Genomic DNA, 14,259 nt, shown 5'->3' on the forward strand with positions numbered 1-14,259 from the left:
TAAGAAAGAATTGGTGGTGTTAGGCTAAGGTTTGCTGTTAAGGTAGACAAAATACACAAAGCTGGGCAAACTCTAAACACACTTTAGCAGAACACGTGTATGGTGAAAATATGATATGCAGTGAGAGAGTGCCATCTATTGGTAGTATGCAGTCATTGCCTATATTAGCATGTTTTGCATTCTGCTGTTGAGAAACTAGCCTCTAGGAAAGATGATTAATAACTCAAGATGGGGCTGGGTAGTGGCACACCTGGTTGAGTGCACATGTTACAATGTGCAATGACCAGGGGTTGAGCCCCTGGTCCCCACCTGCTAGGGGAAAGCTCCACGAATGGTGAAGCAGTGCTGTAGGTGTCTTTTTGTCTCACTCTCTAAACCCCCCTTCCCTCTCAATTTCTGGTTGTCTCTATCCAATTAAAAAACATATATAATAAAAAAATTTTAAGAAAATGAATCGAGATGAGTTCTTTGCTTTCACATTATCGCTTTATTTATGAATCTTGTATAAACTAAACATATACATTATATAAATATTATACATAATAGTTCCAAAAACTAGGGACACAAAAATGTTTTCATCTAACTGGTAACTATGTAGGATGTCAACATTTTAACTGGAAGATTAACAATATCTTTAATTAAAAAAAAAAAAATATATATATATATAGTTGGGGGCCGGGCAGTAGCGCACCGGGTTAAAGCGCACATAAAGCGAAGCACAAGGACCAGAGTAAGGATCATGGTTTGAGCCCTCAGCTCCCCCCCTGCAGGAGGGTCACCTCATGGCAGTGAAGCAGGTCTGCAGGTGTCTATCCTCCTCTCCCCTTCTCTGTCTTCCCCTCTTCTCTCAATTTCTCTCTGTACTATCCAACAACAACAGTAATAACAATAATAAGGGCAACAAAAAATGGGGAAAATGGCCTCCAGGAGCAGTGGAACCATAGTGCAGGCACTGAACTCCAGCAATAACCCTGGTGGCAAAAAAAAAAAAAAAAAAAAAAGAAAGAAGAAACTATAGTTGTAACTACCAAATAACTCCAAGAGGAAGAGTTCATCTTTATAGATAACTGTTCAAATAAATATAAGAAGAACTATAATTAGAACATTATTACTTTACAAATCCTAAAAAATCTAAAATTATTTTAGGTAATGCTCTTACATTGTTCAAATTGTTTGTTGAAAGGTTGGCTAGGAGTTCTACAAAGGAGAAATAAGTCCGTCCATCATTACCTGAATATACTGTCCAATCTTAAAATAACTAGAGGGGGGAACATCAGTGTGCTTCAAAAAATGAATTACATACCACTACCTACAAAATATTCCTGTCAAAAGATTAAACTCAGATTTTTCTCAGTCCCTTGGAACAGTTGTTCTCAAATCTGACTGTCCATCAGGAACACCTGGAAAGTTTTCAAAATATATGTATCTGTACCAGCTTTGCTTCTTACCACTTAAATCAATGATCTCATAAGGTGAATCTCAATCCAGCACCTATTTTCAAAAAATACATGTAAAAAGCGGTGAGATCAACTATAAAGAAGTGAAAAACATGACTACCTCCAAAGCCAAAAACGTTACCAAAAACAAGAGAGATGAAAGGATATGTGACAAATTCTTGGGAACTACTTATTTAGATAACCATGTGATCTGTTGGCTTCATGGATTTATATATATACAATTTACTTGTGAGTCTGACAAATTGGCAACATTATTTCTCTTCTGTGATATTAGGCAAAATGTATTTTTTTCTAAATAGGAAAATATAAGATTAATAGTAATTCATGACATAGCAACAATTTATAGAGGAAATTAAGAATGGGAATATATATTTTCCTTTTTTTAATGATTTTTAATTTATTAATGAGAAACATAGGAGGAGAGAGAAAGAGCCAGACATCACTTTGGTATATGTGCTCCCAGGGATTGAACTCAGGATTTCATGCTTGAGAGTCCAATGCTTTATCTACTGTGCCACCTACTGGACCACTATATTTCTTTTTTCCACAGCTCTGTTTCTTCTTTCTCCCTCTCTATAGCTTTGGAGATACCCTTTGTGCTGTTTTTCCTAATGGATTCTGATAGTTCTTGTGATGTATTTTCATTTTTTAAAATAACTGTTTCTCTTTTTCACTAGCTGTTAAATTTGGTGGACAATTAGAGATTAAAAATAGTTTTATTGAAGTATAAATAGTTTATGACATTATGTAAGTCTAAGGTGCACATTATTATGATTCTACATATATATGTATATATACACTGTATCATGACCACACCAAAGTCCAGTGTTCATGTATCACCAACCATCTGTCAATCAGTATAATTCTCTCTTCTGTGCACAATTATAGCTTTCTTAACAAAATTTTTAAATGAAATAATAATTTCAAAATGTACATACTAATTTTAATTTTAAATAAAGACTGAATACAGTGGACCAGAATGTGGTGCAGTGGATAATGCCCTGGAGTCTCAAGCAGGAGGTCCCATGTTCAACCCCAGAAGCACATATGCCAATTTGATAGCTGCTTCTTTCTCTCTCTCTCTCTGACTTTCTTCTTAATGAATAAATAAACAAAATATTTTAAAAAGAAAGACTTAAAAAAGATTGAGTAGGAGAATCGGGCAGTAGCACAGTGGGTTAAGTGCACGTGGTGCAAAGCGCAAGGACTGGCTTAAGGAGCCTGGTTTGAGCCCCCGGCCCCCCACCTGCAGGGGAGTTGCTTCACAGGTGGTGAAGCAGCTCTGCAGGTGTCTTTCTCTCCCCCTCTCTGTCTTCCCCTTCTCTCTCCATTTCTCTCTGTCTTATCTAACAATGACATCAATAAAAACAACTACAACAACAATAAAACAACAAAGGCAAAAAAGGAAATAAATATTTTTGAAAAGATTGATTAAAAGCTAAGAAGGAAATAAAATAGTGATACTCATATACTAACAATGATTTGTGTAATACTTACAGTTACATAAATAACCTGACTACATATCTAAATACTTAGAACAGAGGAATCAAAAGCAACCAGAAGGACTGAAGTAACTAAAATTAGGGCAGAAATAAATAACATTGAAAATAAGATCAATGAAGTGCTGGTTCTTCAAAGGAGTAAACAAAATTGATAAACCCATGGCCAGACTAAAAAAAAAAAAAAGGGTGCAATAAATAAGTTTGTAAATGCAAGAGTAGATATCACAACAGACAACATAGAAAAATCTAAAACATTATGTGAGATTTCTATGAATAACAGCATGCCACACACACACACACACACACACACACACACAAAACAAACCTGGAAAAAATGGAAGAGATCCTAGAAACATATAACCTTTCAAAATTGAGCCAAGAGAAACTAGAAATCATGAACTGGTCAATCATAGCCAAAGAAACTGAAACAGTCATCAAGAACCTTCCCAACAATAAAAGTCCAGGCCTAGATAGTTTTACAAATGAATTCTACAACCTTCAAGGAAGAGTTAATACCTATACTTTTTTAAAATTTATTTATTCCCTTTCGTTGCCCTTGTTTTATTGTTGTAGTTATTACTGATACCATTGTTGTTGAGTAGGACAGAGAGAAATGGAGAGAGGAGGGGAAGACAGAGAGGGGGAGAGAAAGATAAACACCTGCAGACCTGCTTCACCGCCTGTGGAGCGACTCCCTGCAGGTGGGGATCCAGGGGCTCAAACCAGGATTCTTAGGCTGGTCTTTGCGGTTTGCGCCACGTGCGCTTAACCCCCTGCGCTACCTCCGACTTCCAATATCTGTACTTTTTAACCTCTTACAGAATATTGAAAACACAGGAATACTCCATAGCACACTTTATAAAGCTAACATCAACCCAATACCATAAGCAGACAGGGACACAACCAAAAAAGAAAACTACAGACCAATATCTCTGCTGAACATAAATGCTAAAAAATTGAACAAAAGTCTAGCAAACTAAATATAGCATTATATTTAAAAGATTGTACATCATAACCAAGTGTGATTTATCCCACAAATGCAAGGCTGGCTCAATATACATACATCAATCAGTGTGATCCACCACATCAATAAAAGCAAAACAAAAACAAAAACCACATGATTATCTCAATAGATGCAAAGAAAACCTTTGACAAAATCCAACATCCCTTTATGATCAAAACACTATAAAAATGGAAATAAATGGAAAATTCCATAAGATAGTGGAGTCCATATATATAGCAAACCTACAGCTAACATCCTACTCAGTGTGGCGAGAAACTGAAAACATTTCCACTTACATCAGCCACTAGACAGGGCTGCCCACTATGCCACTACTATTCAATATAGTGTTTGAAGTTCTTGCCCTACCAATCAGGCAAGAGCAAGGAATAAAAGAGATATAGACTGGAAGAGAAGTTAAACTTTCTCTACTTGCAAATGACATGATAGTATGCATAGAGAAAAAAAAAAACCTAAACAAATCCAGCAAGAAGCTTTTGGAAATTAGTCAGGCTTCAAAATTGACATGTAAAAATTCCTTTATGCAAGCACTAAGTCAGAAGGAGAAATCCAGAAATCAGTCCAATTCACTAGAGCAGCAAGACAATAAAATATCTATAAATAAACCTAACAAAAGAAGTGAAAGACTTGTATACTGAGAACTATAAGTACTATTCTAGGAACTAGAAAAAATACAAAAAAAAAGTGGAAAGATAGCCATGTTCATGGATTGCAAGAATTAACATAACCAAAATGAATATTCTACCCAGAGCAATATACAAATTTAATGCAATCCCCATCAAGATCCTACCTAATTCTTTGAGGAGGTAGAATAAAAGCTACAAATGTTCATATGGAACCAGAAAACACCTAGAATTGCCAAACAATTTTGAGAAAAAAAGAACAGAACTGGAGGTATCACACTCCCAGTTCTCAAACTATATTGTAGGGCCACTGTAATCAAAACTTCCTGGTCCTGGAACAAAAATAGATAGACTGATCAGTGAACAGAATTGCGAGTCCACACCCACAAACATATAATTTTACATAAGGGGGCCCAAACATCAAGCTTCTCCTGAAGCTTTATCCCTGCAGATGGGGGGACCAGGGAGTTGAGCCCAGGAACTTGTGCAATGTAATGTGTGCACTTAACCAGGTGTCCCACTGCCTGACTCTTTCCATCTAAATTTCATAGACATCTCCAATGATATAAATCCAATTTTAAGGATGACTGAAACAAAAATAAGCCAGTGGGACTACATCAAATTTAAAAAAATAAAAATTAAAAAGCTTCTACATGGCAAAATAAACCACCACCCAAAGAGACTACTCACAAAATAGGAGATCTTTACATGCCATACATCAGACAAAAGGCTAATCACCAACATCCATGTACTGAAGAGAAGCAATTATAGAATCCAGAACTCCCACCTTTCGCACCCCATAAAAAATTTTGGTACATACTCTCAGAGGGGTAGAAATGTCAGGGGAAGATAACTAGAAGGGTCTGAAACCCAATTCCATCAGGACGCATAGAGAGAAGAAGGGGAAAAAAAGAAAGACATTTGGAAATAGTAATAGGTGTAGGTCTGCCTTAGAAGAGAAGACAGGGGGTTGGGCAGTGGCACAGTGGGTTAAGCGCATGTGGCACAAAGCGCAAGGACCAGCGTAAGGATCCCGGTTTGAGCCCCCGGCTCCCCACCTGCAGGGGAGTCGCTTCACAGGTGGTGAAGCAGGTCTGCAGGTGTCTATCTTTCTCTCCCCCTCTCTGTCTTCCCCTCCTCTCTCCATTTCTCTCTGTCCTATCCAACAACGAACAACATCAACAATAGCAATAATAATAACCACAACAAGGCTACAACAACAAGGGCAACAAAGGGGGAAAAAATGGCCTCCAGGAGCAGTGGATTCATGGTGCAGGCACCGAACCCAGCAATAACCCTGGAGGAAAAAAAAAAAAAAAGAAGAGAAGAAAATGGGCAATATATACATTGGATATATGGAGAGAGAGAGAGAGAGAGAGAGAGTTACAGAAACAGTCAACCCGTATCTGTGATCTTGGAAGAATCACAGCAGTTTCCAATGGTGGGAATGGGGACACAGAACTCTGGTGGTGGAAACTGTGTAAAATTGTAACCTGTTATTTTGTAATTTTATAAATCACTAATAAATAAACCAGTAAAAGATAAACAAAATAAGTCATGAGTTTTCTGACAACCCATTAAGTAAGCAATTCTCAGCCACTCTCAAAGGAAAGCTTTTTGTTAATTCCCTGTCTTTAAAAGAATGGTAGATGACCTCACCAATATATCCTGGAACCCCACCTCTCCAGAGCCCTGCTCCACTAGGGAAAAACAGAAACAGGTTGGGAGTATGGATCCACCTGCCAACACCCATGTCCAGCTGAGAAGCAATTACAGAAGACAGACCTTCCAACTTCAGCACCCCATAAAGATCCTGGGTCCATACTCCCAGAGGGATAAAGAACAGGAAAACTTCCAATGGAGGGGATGGGATGTGGAACTCTGGTGGTGGGAATTGTGTGGAATTGTATCCCTCTCCAATGGACCTATCATTCATAATTAAATCAATAAAATATAAAAAAAAGAATCACTACTTTTGAAAACCCCTTTAACAAGACAATTTCCTTCCCTTTTCTCAACTCCCTAAGGCCTTAGTTTTGAATAGAAAAAGCTTTATTTAATCTACCTCAGGCTCCATGGCAGGGTCTGCATGTTCCCCATAGCTCCCCCACTCATGTCATTAAACTGATATTTTCCTTTGCTAACCTGTCTGATGTAACTGAGAAAGAAATAATTTAATTTAAAAGACATCCACCACTCTGTATTCTCTGCAGGCCAGAGAATAAACACAAATCCAAATCTGAACACTTAAAAACAATAATAAGTCATTTACATAGGCACAAGGACCAGACTTGCACAATAGCAAATAGCAGAGACTCAAGCTGAATGAGAAAAGGCGAAAGATTTATGCGATCTGAAGAGAAACCAGAGTATCAAGCTGAATGAGTAAGAAAGGAACACCTGGTTTTTCACCATGTGACTTTGAAACTGGCCTGACCTCATGGTTAGAACCTGGAACCTTTAAAATGGAGTGAGAAACAGAAAAACAAGATGAAGAGAGGAGGTAGAGATAGGGAAGGAGAGAGAAAGACACCTGTAGACCTGCTTCACTGCGTGTGAAGCTTTCTCCCTGCAGGTGGGGAGGTGGGGCTCAAACCCTGACCCTTGCACTTTGTACTATGTATGCCTAACTGGGTGTGCCACTGCCTGGACTCCTAGTTTTTATATTTTTATAGGTGCTATTTCACCCGTGTAGAACAACAGAATTAACACTGATTATCATAACCAAATTGTGTGATATTTTCATTATACAGGCATTATCATTACAAGCCAGCTTAGCTATAGACTCTTTTGCATACTGGAATAAGATGACCCAATGTTAAGAGGAGATATGAAGAATGGACTTACTATACAAATGGAAGGAAGGGAAGGAAAGCAAACAATTCATTTCCCATTGAGTTAGGAGATGCAGCTGACCCTAAGTGTCAGGTGGGTTCACACACAGATTACAGTGGTTTCTTTGAACTTTTTCTCCCTCTGTCTCCAATATGAGCATAGGCATGTACTCAAGATGTGAAAAAGTCAAGATTGAAGATACTTGGTTTGTCTGGTTTTGCAAATGTGGTTGTCTCCTGGTCCCCTTATTTTGTGTCTAGAAGCATTCTGAAAATAAGCTGTTTCTGAGATGAATCCTTATGTTATTTTTCACTTGAATTTCCCTGTGACTTTGCCTGAGTGAATGGAGAGGTAGTCACAGGAGGGAAGAGTAGGTGGAATAAAGTCCTTAAAGGGCCATACACATAACTATCATGGCTTTTAATAAAGTTTCTAAAAAATAAAAATAAAAAATAAATAAAACTTAAAATAAAAGCAGGCTAATAACCAAATGTATAAAGACCTCACCAAACTCGGCAACAGTGACAACATCAACAAAAAAAATAAGCACATTTAAAAATGGGGAGAGGATATAAATAGAATATTCACCAAAGAAGAGATCCAGAAGGCCAACAAACATGAAAAAAAATCATCCAAGTCAGTGATTGTCAGAGAAATGCAAATAAAAACAACAATGAGATACCACATCACCCCTGTGAGAATGTCATACCTCAGAAAGGATAGTAACAACAAATTCTGGAGTTGTGGGGTAAGGGAACCCTCCTGCACTGCTGGTGGGAATGTCAATTGGTCCAACCTCTGTGAAGAGCAGTCTGGAGAACTCTCAGAAGGGTAGAAATGGGCCTACCCTATTCCTCTCCTGGAGATATAAGGAACCAAACATACCCATTCAAAAAGATCTGTATATATCTATGTTCATAGCAGCACAGTTTGTAACAGCCAAAACCTGGAAACAACCCAGGTGTCCAACAATAGATGAGTGGCTAAGTAAGTTATGGTCTATATATTATTCAGCTATGAAAAACAAGGAGTTCATTTTCTTCACTTCATCTTGGATAGAACTTGAAGCAATCATGTTAAGTGAGATAAAGTCAGAAAGAAAAGGTGAATACGGAATGATCTCACTCAGACAGAAGTGGAGTTATAAGAACATAAAGGGAAACACAAAGCATAACTTGGACTGGGTTTGATGTATTGCACCAAAGTAAAGGACTCTGGGAGTAGAAGGGTTTTCAGGTTTTGGTGCATGATGGTGGAAAAGGACCTAGTTTGGGGCTAAGAATATTTTGCTGAAAATTGAGAAATTTTACAAATATACCAACAACTGTATTTACTGTATACCATTAATCCCCCAATAAGAAAAGAAACATTGCAGTGCAGTGCCAACTCTTGCTAGACCCAGATATAAGAATACCTGCTCTGTAGAAGAATCTGAAAGTAGTTAAATAAAATAATATGACTACAGGAAATGAAACTATGCCAAGCTAGTACCACTCCTTGTACTGTAATTTCTAATTTTCCATAAACACACCCCAAATATAATAGAACATGGTTTTACCTGGAACCTGGATATATACATATTCTCTTTTCAAGTTCATGTATTTCAATTCTCTATATTATACATATGAGTGAAATCATCTCATAGTTGTCTTCCACTTTTTTTACTTCACTAAAGCAGAATCACCACCAGTTCTACTGGACCCAGGGGAAGCAATTCAAGAGGGGAGCTTGTGGGGGTTAGAGTCCTATGTACAGAGTGAGAGAATTTTGCAGATGCTCATCATGTGGGGCAGGGAAATTGAGCCCATGCGTACGTAAATCATTAACCCACCAATGAAAAGAAAGAGAGAAAAGGGGGGGAGAGGAAAAAGGAAGGAAATAAATTGTGGTATATATACACAGTGAAATACTTCTTGTATGAAATTATGAAGTCCTCTCCTTTGCCTCGTTTTTGATGGAACCTGAAGCAATCAGGCTACATGAGATAAGCCAGAATAAGAAGAATAACTGGGAGTCGGGCGGTAGCACAGCAGGTTAAGCACACATGGTGCAAAGTGCAAGGACCGGAGTAAGGATCCCGGTTCAAGCACCTGGCTCCCCACCTTCAGGGAGTCGCTCCACAAGTGGTGAAGCAGGATTGCAGGTGTCTATCTTTCTCTCCTCCTCTCTGTCTTCCCCCTCCTCTCTCCATTTCTCTCTGTCCTATCTAACAATAATAACTACAACAACAATATATAAAAAATAAGGGCACCAAAAGAATAAATAAATAAATATTTTAAAAAAACAAACAAACAAAAAGAATAACTAACTACTGGATGATATCTTTCATAAGTGAACCTAAGAAGTAAGGAAGCAAAGACAAAACACAGTGAAACTTGGCTAGGCATGGTCTGTTGAAGCAAGGCTAAGGACTCTGGGGTGAAGGTGGGGAACTGAGTGGGAACTGGGGACCCAGTGCAGGATGAAGGACATGGAATTAAGATGGTGGTGGGAGTGGTATGCAGACACCTTCCACAGAAAGAAAAGAAGTTGTCACCATGTGACAGCTGTCTTATAAATCATTATTTCTCTATTAAAACAATTAAAATATCCAAATGTTCATGCTGACACCTATAAAATTATTTTAGATTTCCTTCGTTCATTGATGTATCCATTTCTCTAATAATGAGAGATGTGTTTTTCATTTTTTTTTTTTTAAAGTCTTATTTGCTCAATTTTAGTGTATACACAAAGTAGTTTCAGAATTGCCTGAGAGGCCAATGTTCTATCCATTGCACCATCTCCTAGACCACAGTTTCAGAACTGCTAATCAATGTCTGTGGGAAAAAATTGCTAACTAAAAGTACAGTATCTTAGAGTGTCTATTTGTGTCTCTTGCCTTATAACAAGGACTCAAAATAAGCATTTTTTTCAAATAAAAGACTATTTTGTATAATAATTATGCTATCTTCTCCCCAACCGTGGTACTGCATGATTTTTTTACATTTATTATTTATACTTTCTAGTTACCTTAACTGGGGGCCCTATGTGACTTCTTTCAATCCATACACAGAAATATTTCATTGGTGAACAAGAAAAAGATATTCTTATTCTACATTTTGTAACTCTTGTGAGAATATGTTCAGCTTTGCACATTATTCTGAAGCTGTCTATTCCTTAGGTTTGCAAGGAGTTTTGTTTTTTTTTAATAAAAAATAATTTGTATAGAAGATACTCTCTTTGAAGGTTTAAACTTTCAAACTTCCCTTCTATGTATGTTACTCCTCAAATAACAGTTTGACTGATGATATCCATTTGATTACTTCACAAGCGTATGAACCTCTTACAAAAACATACCATATTCTTCTCTGTATTCTCAGTCATGTCAAGTACAAAAGTATTCACCAAGAGTTTGTTAAATAAAACTAAATTAAATAATGAGTTTTTCATCAATTACACAGATAAGTCTGATAATAAGCTTTTTAAAAGGTCATGATATATCTCATGAGTTTTTACATAGATTAATGCAATATATCATTGGAACATTGAATTTATTTACATTTACTTTGTTTAATTAAGTTTAAAAGATAAATACAAATGGAGCTAAGGCATTAAAGTAAAATGAAATACTCAGATTGCAACAAAACTAAGTATAAAGTCCAGAATAATATTATAACCCCAATGAAATAACAATACTAAAATTATATTACTTGGAGATTTAAATGTATTTAATATTTTAAATTCGCTAAGCCACAAACCTAGTTATTCAAATGTTTCCTCGTCAGTGATTTATGAACTATTCTAAATTAGACTGCATCAAAGTTATTGATGAGGAAAAATTACTAAAGAGGTAACTGTTAAGCAATGTGTGACATGTTCATATACATAATACACACAAATCTAATTAGACTACAATTACAAATAGTAATCCAACCGTCATTTGGAAACTAGATCTCAAAATGATTATCTTGGCACATGGGGAATTTGTAACACAATTAAGTTACAAATTCATTGTTGATCTCTTACTATATTGACATGAGAAGGTAAAATATTTCAAATTTACTAAATCATTCTGAATGAATTTATTAAAGAGAATTTAAGGTTTCTACTACCCAAAATAGAGTAAAATAAAATCATTATTTTACTGTCCTAGGTATGTATGATCCTAGTTAATACCCAAGGTGATCAACAAGGTGACTACTATCATTAATTAGTCTCCAATAAATTGATTTAAAACTGGGCAAGTATAAAGCCAGTATCTGAGCATGCTCCTGACTAGGTGGATGTTCCTGTACTACAGCACAATAGCTTATACTCAATATCTAAACTATAAAATGTTTAGACCTTTTAATTATTCAAAGATATAATTAGAACATACTTCAATACAAAATATACTAACCATTAAGAATATATTAAAAGAATAAGTTAAGGGGCCGGGTGGTGGTGCACCTGGTTGAGCACACGTTACAATGTGCAAGGACCTGGGTTTGAGCCCCCAGTCCCCACCTGCAGGGGGAAAGCTTCACAAGAGGTGAAGTAGTGCTGCAGGTGTCTCTCACCCTCTCTATCCCTCCCTTCCCTCTCGATTTCTGACTGTCTCTATCCAATCAATAAATAAAGATAATAAAAAAAGAATAAGTGATAAAGAATTTAAACCACTCAGGAAAAGGCAACCAATGCAATGTAAAAACAAGTATTACATGCCTCATATTCTATTTACTATTTCCCTTTTGACCTTTTAATTTACACATTATAAAGTTTAGTCTTCACATAAATCATTTTATCTTCTGCGGGTTAACAAAAGAATTTCTGCGTACAACTTTTACTGCACACTTTCCTGTTGATGAAACATTTTAGCAATATGAGAAAGGCAAGTATCTACTTTTCCCCTCCAGCTGCAAGAATGCCTAGACTATTCTGTACCTTAAAGATAACTGAAATAAAGTTGTGACTTGTGAACATTTGTGAGCAAAGGAATGTGTCTTACCTTCCTGGTAGGCAAACTTGAAAAAGTTTTCAGGCAAAGAAATCTTTCAAATGCAGATTTCCATTCTTTAGAGTCTAGCCTTGTTATCTAATAGCACATTTTTAACCCCTAAACTCAAGAAAATAGTCTTATTCTGATTAGGAGCCTTACTTTTTTTGTTATCAGTAACAGCACTTTGTATACCTAAAAAGTATACACAATCAAGAGAATTTATAATACTCTTCCATCACAGAATTTTGATAAAAAAATAATTTATCAATAAGTGCTTTCTTTTTATATAACTGAAAAGATTGAGTCTTTGTTTTCTTTAAATCAGTGAAAAATGGAGCTGGTGAAATAGCTCATCTGGGAGGGCATCTGCTGTGCCATGGATGCAGCCAGATTAGAGCCTGTGGTAGGCCACATGGGAATACTGTGGCATGGGGAGAATCTTCACTGCCGTAACATTTCTCCCATTTTATCTGACTCTGTCTTTTTCTATCTGGAAAAGGCGTACAGGAGCATGACAACAACAACAAAGTTGACTCCCTAAAATATTTTTGATAAAATAAAAATTAATTTCATCATTATTTAAAAATTAAATTATTTAGACAAGTAATCAGTGTCCTTTGTATTATGTATTTGCAGTATCAGGGAAAGAACACATGCTCTTGCACATGCATGATACTACTGAGTGGTGTGCTCAAATCAGTTTCCACTTTTTATTTTTTGAGAGGGAGACAGTAAAAGAGTGAGATGGAGAGACAGACAGAGGAAAAATCCCACAGTACCACCTCTACCATCCACACAGTGACCCCAGTACCTTTCATGGTGCTTCCATGTGGTAGCAAGGCTCAAAGTCATAGACTCACACATGGGAATGTATGTGGCTCTCTCAGATGAGCTACCTCCTGGCCCCTAAACTCTCCTTAAAATATCAAAAAAATATAAGGAACAATATGTGAACATAATTCTTTTTATCAAGAGACAAAGTTCTAAAACACATTAAATCTGCATATTCCTTAAAACTTTTGATCTTAAAAATACTTTATGTTTACTTAGTCACAAAGTTCCTTATCATTTACAAGTTAAATACAAAAGAAACAACAGCAACTACACAAAAAAAGCAAACCATATTAATCAAATGATTAGAATTACTATCACTAATAAAAGTAGATTTCCAGAACATCGTGGTATGTACCTTGAGGACAAGCCGCTAATGATACATCCTAACTAAAAATGATTGAGCTCATTATATATATACAAAAGTGAGGGAATATTTTATGAAATAAGTTGTCTATATTCTTCATATATGATAATCCCATGCAAGACAATGACTGAAAAATGAAGTTAAAAGTGGCTGAAGAGACTGACAATGAAATGCAAAATAGGATACTAGTTTGCCACCTGTATTAGAAAAACAAAAGTGCAATAAAGGTATTATTTGGAAATTGACAAAAGTGAAATATAAATGACATATAAAGTAAAAAATATTCTATCAATTTAAATTTCTTTAGTTGATATAGGCCCTATGGTTATATGACAGACTGCTTATAATTAGGGAAGACACAAGTGAAGTATTATGGGGGTAAATAGGAATAGAACATGTGCAAGTGAGGACAATTATATGCCAAATGTGGCAAAATGTTGAAAATTGGCAACTCTAGGAACAGGCATCAGAAAAATCTTTGTATTTTCCTAGAAAACCTGGAAGTTTACCATTACTTCAAAATAAAACATTAAAAACTATTCTATAGAAGGAAGTAAAAAAGTAATGTGAGAAGATTTTCACTGTAAAGAATGGGTAAAATCAAATTTGACAAAGTGATATGATTAGTACAAGTTATATGAATATTGACAGTTAAGGGGCCTGTGC

General features: G+C 36.2%; 1 protein-coding gene across 2 annotated transcripts in view; it reads right to left on the bottom strand.

The window, feature by feature from the left end:
• Positions 1 to 14,259, bottom strand: part of RUNDC3B (RUN domain containing 3B) — a 138,967-nt gene that overhangs the window by 29,843 nt on the left and 94,865 nt on the right. The gene's annotated exons all lie outside the window — the stretch shown is intronic.

Source organism: Erinaceus europaeus, chromosome 8 (assembly GCF_950295315.1).
Source record: "Erinaceus europaeus chromosome 8, mEriEur2.1, whole genome shotgun sequence".
NCBI lineage: Eukaryota > Metazoa > Chordata > Mammalia > Eulipotyphla > Erinaceidae > Erinaceus > Erinaceus europaeus.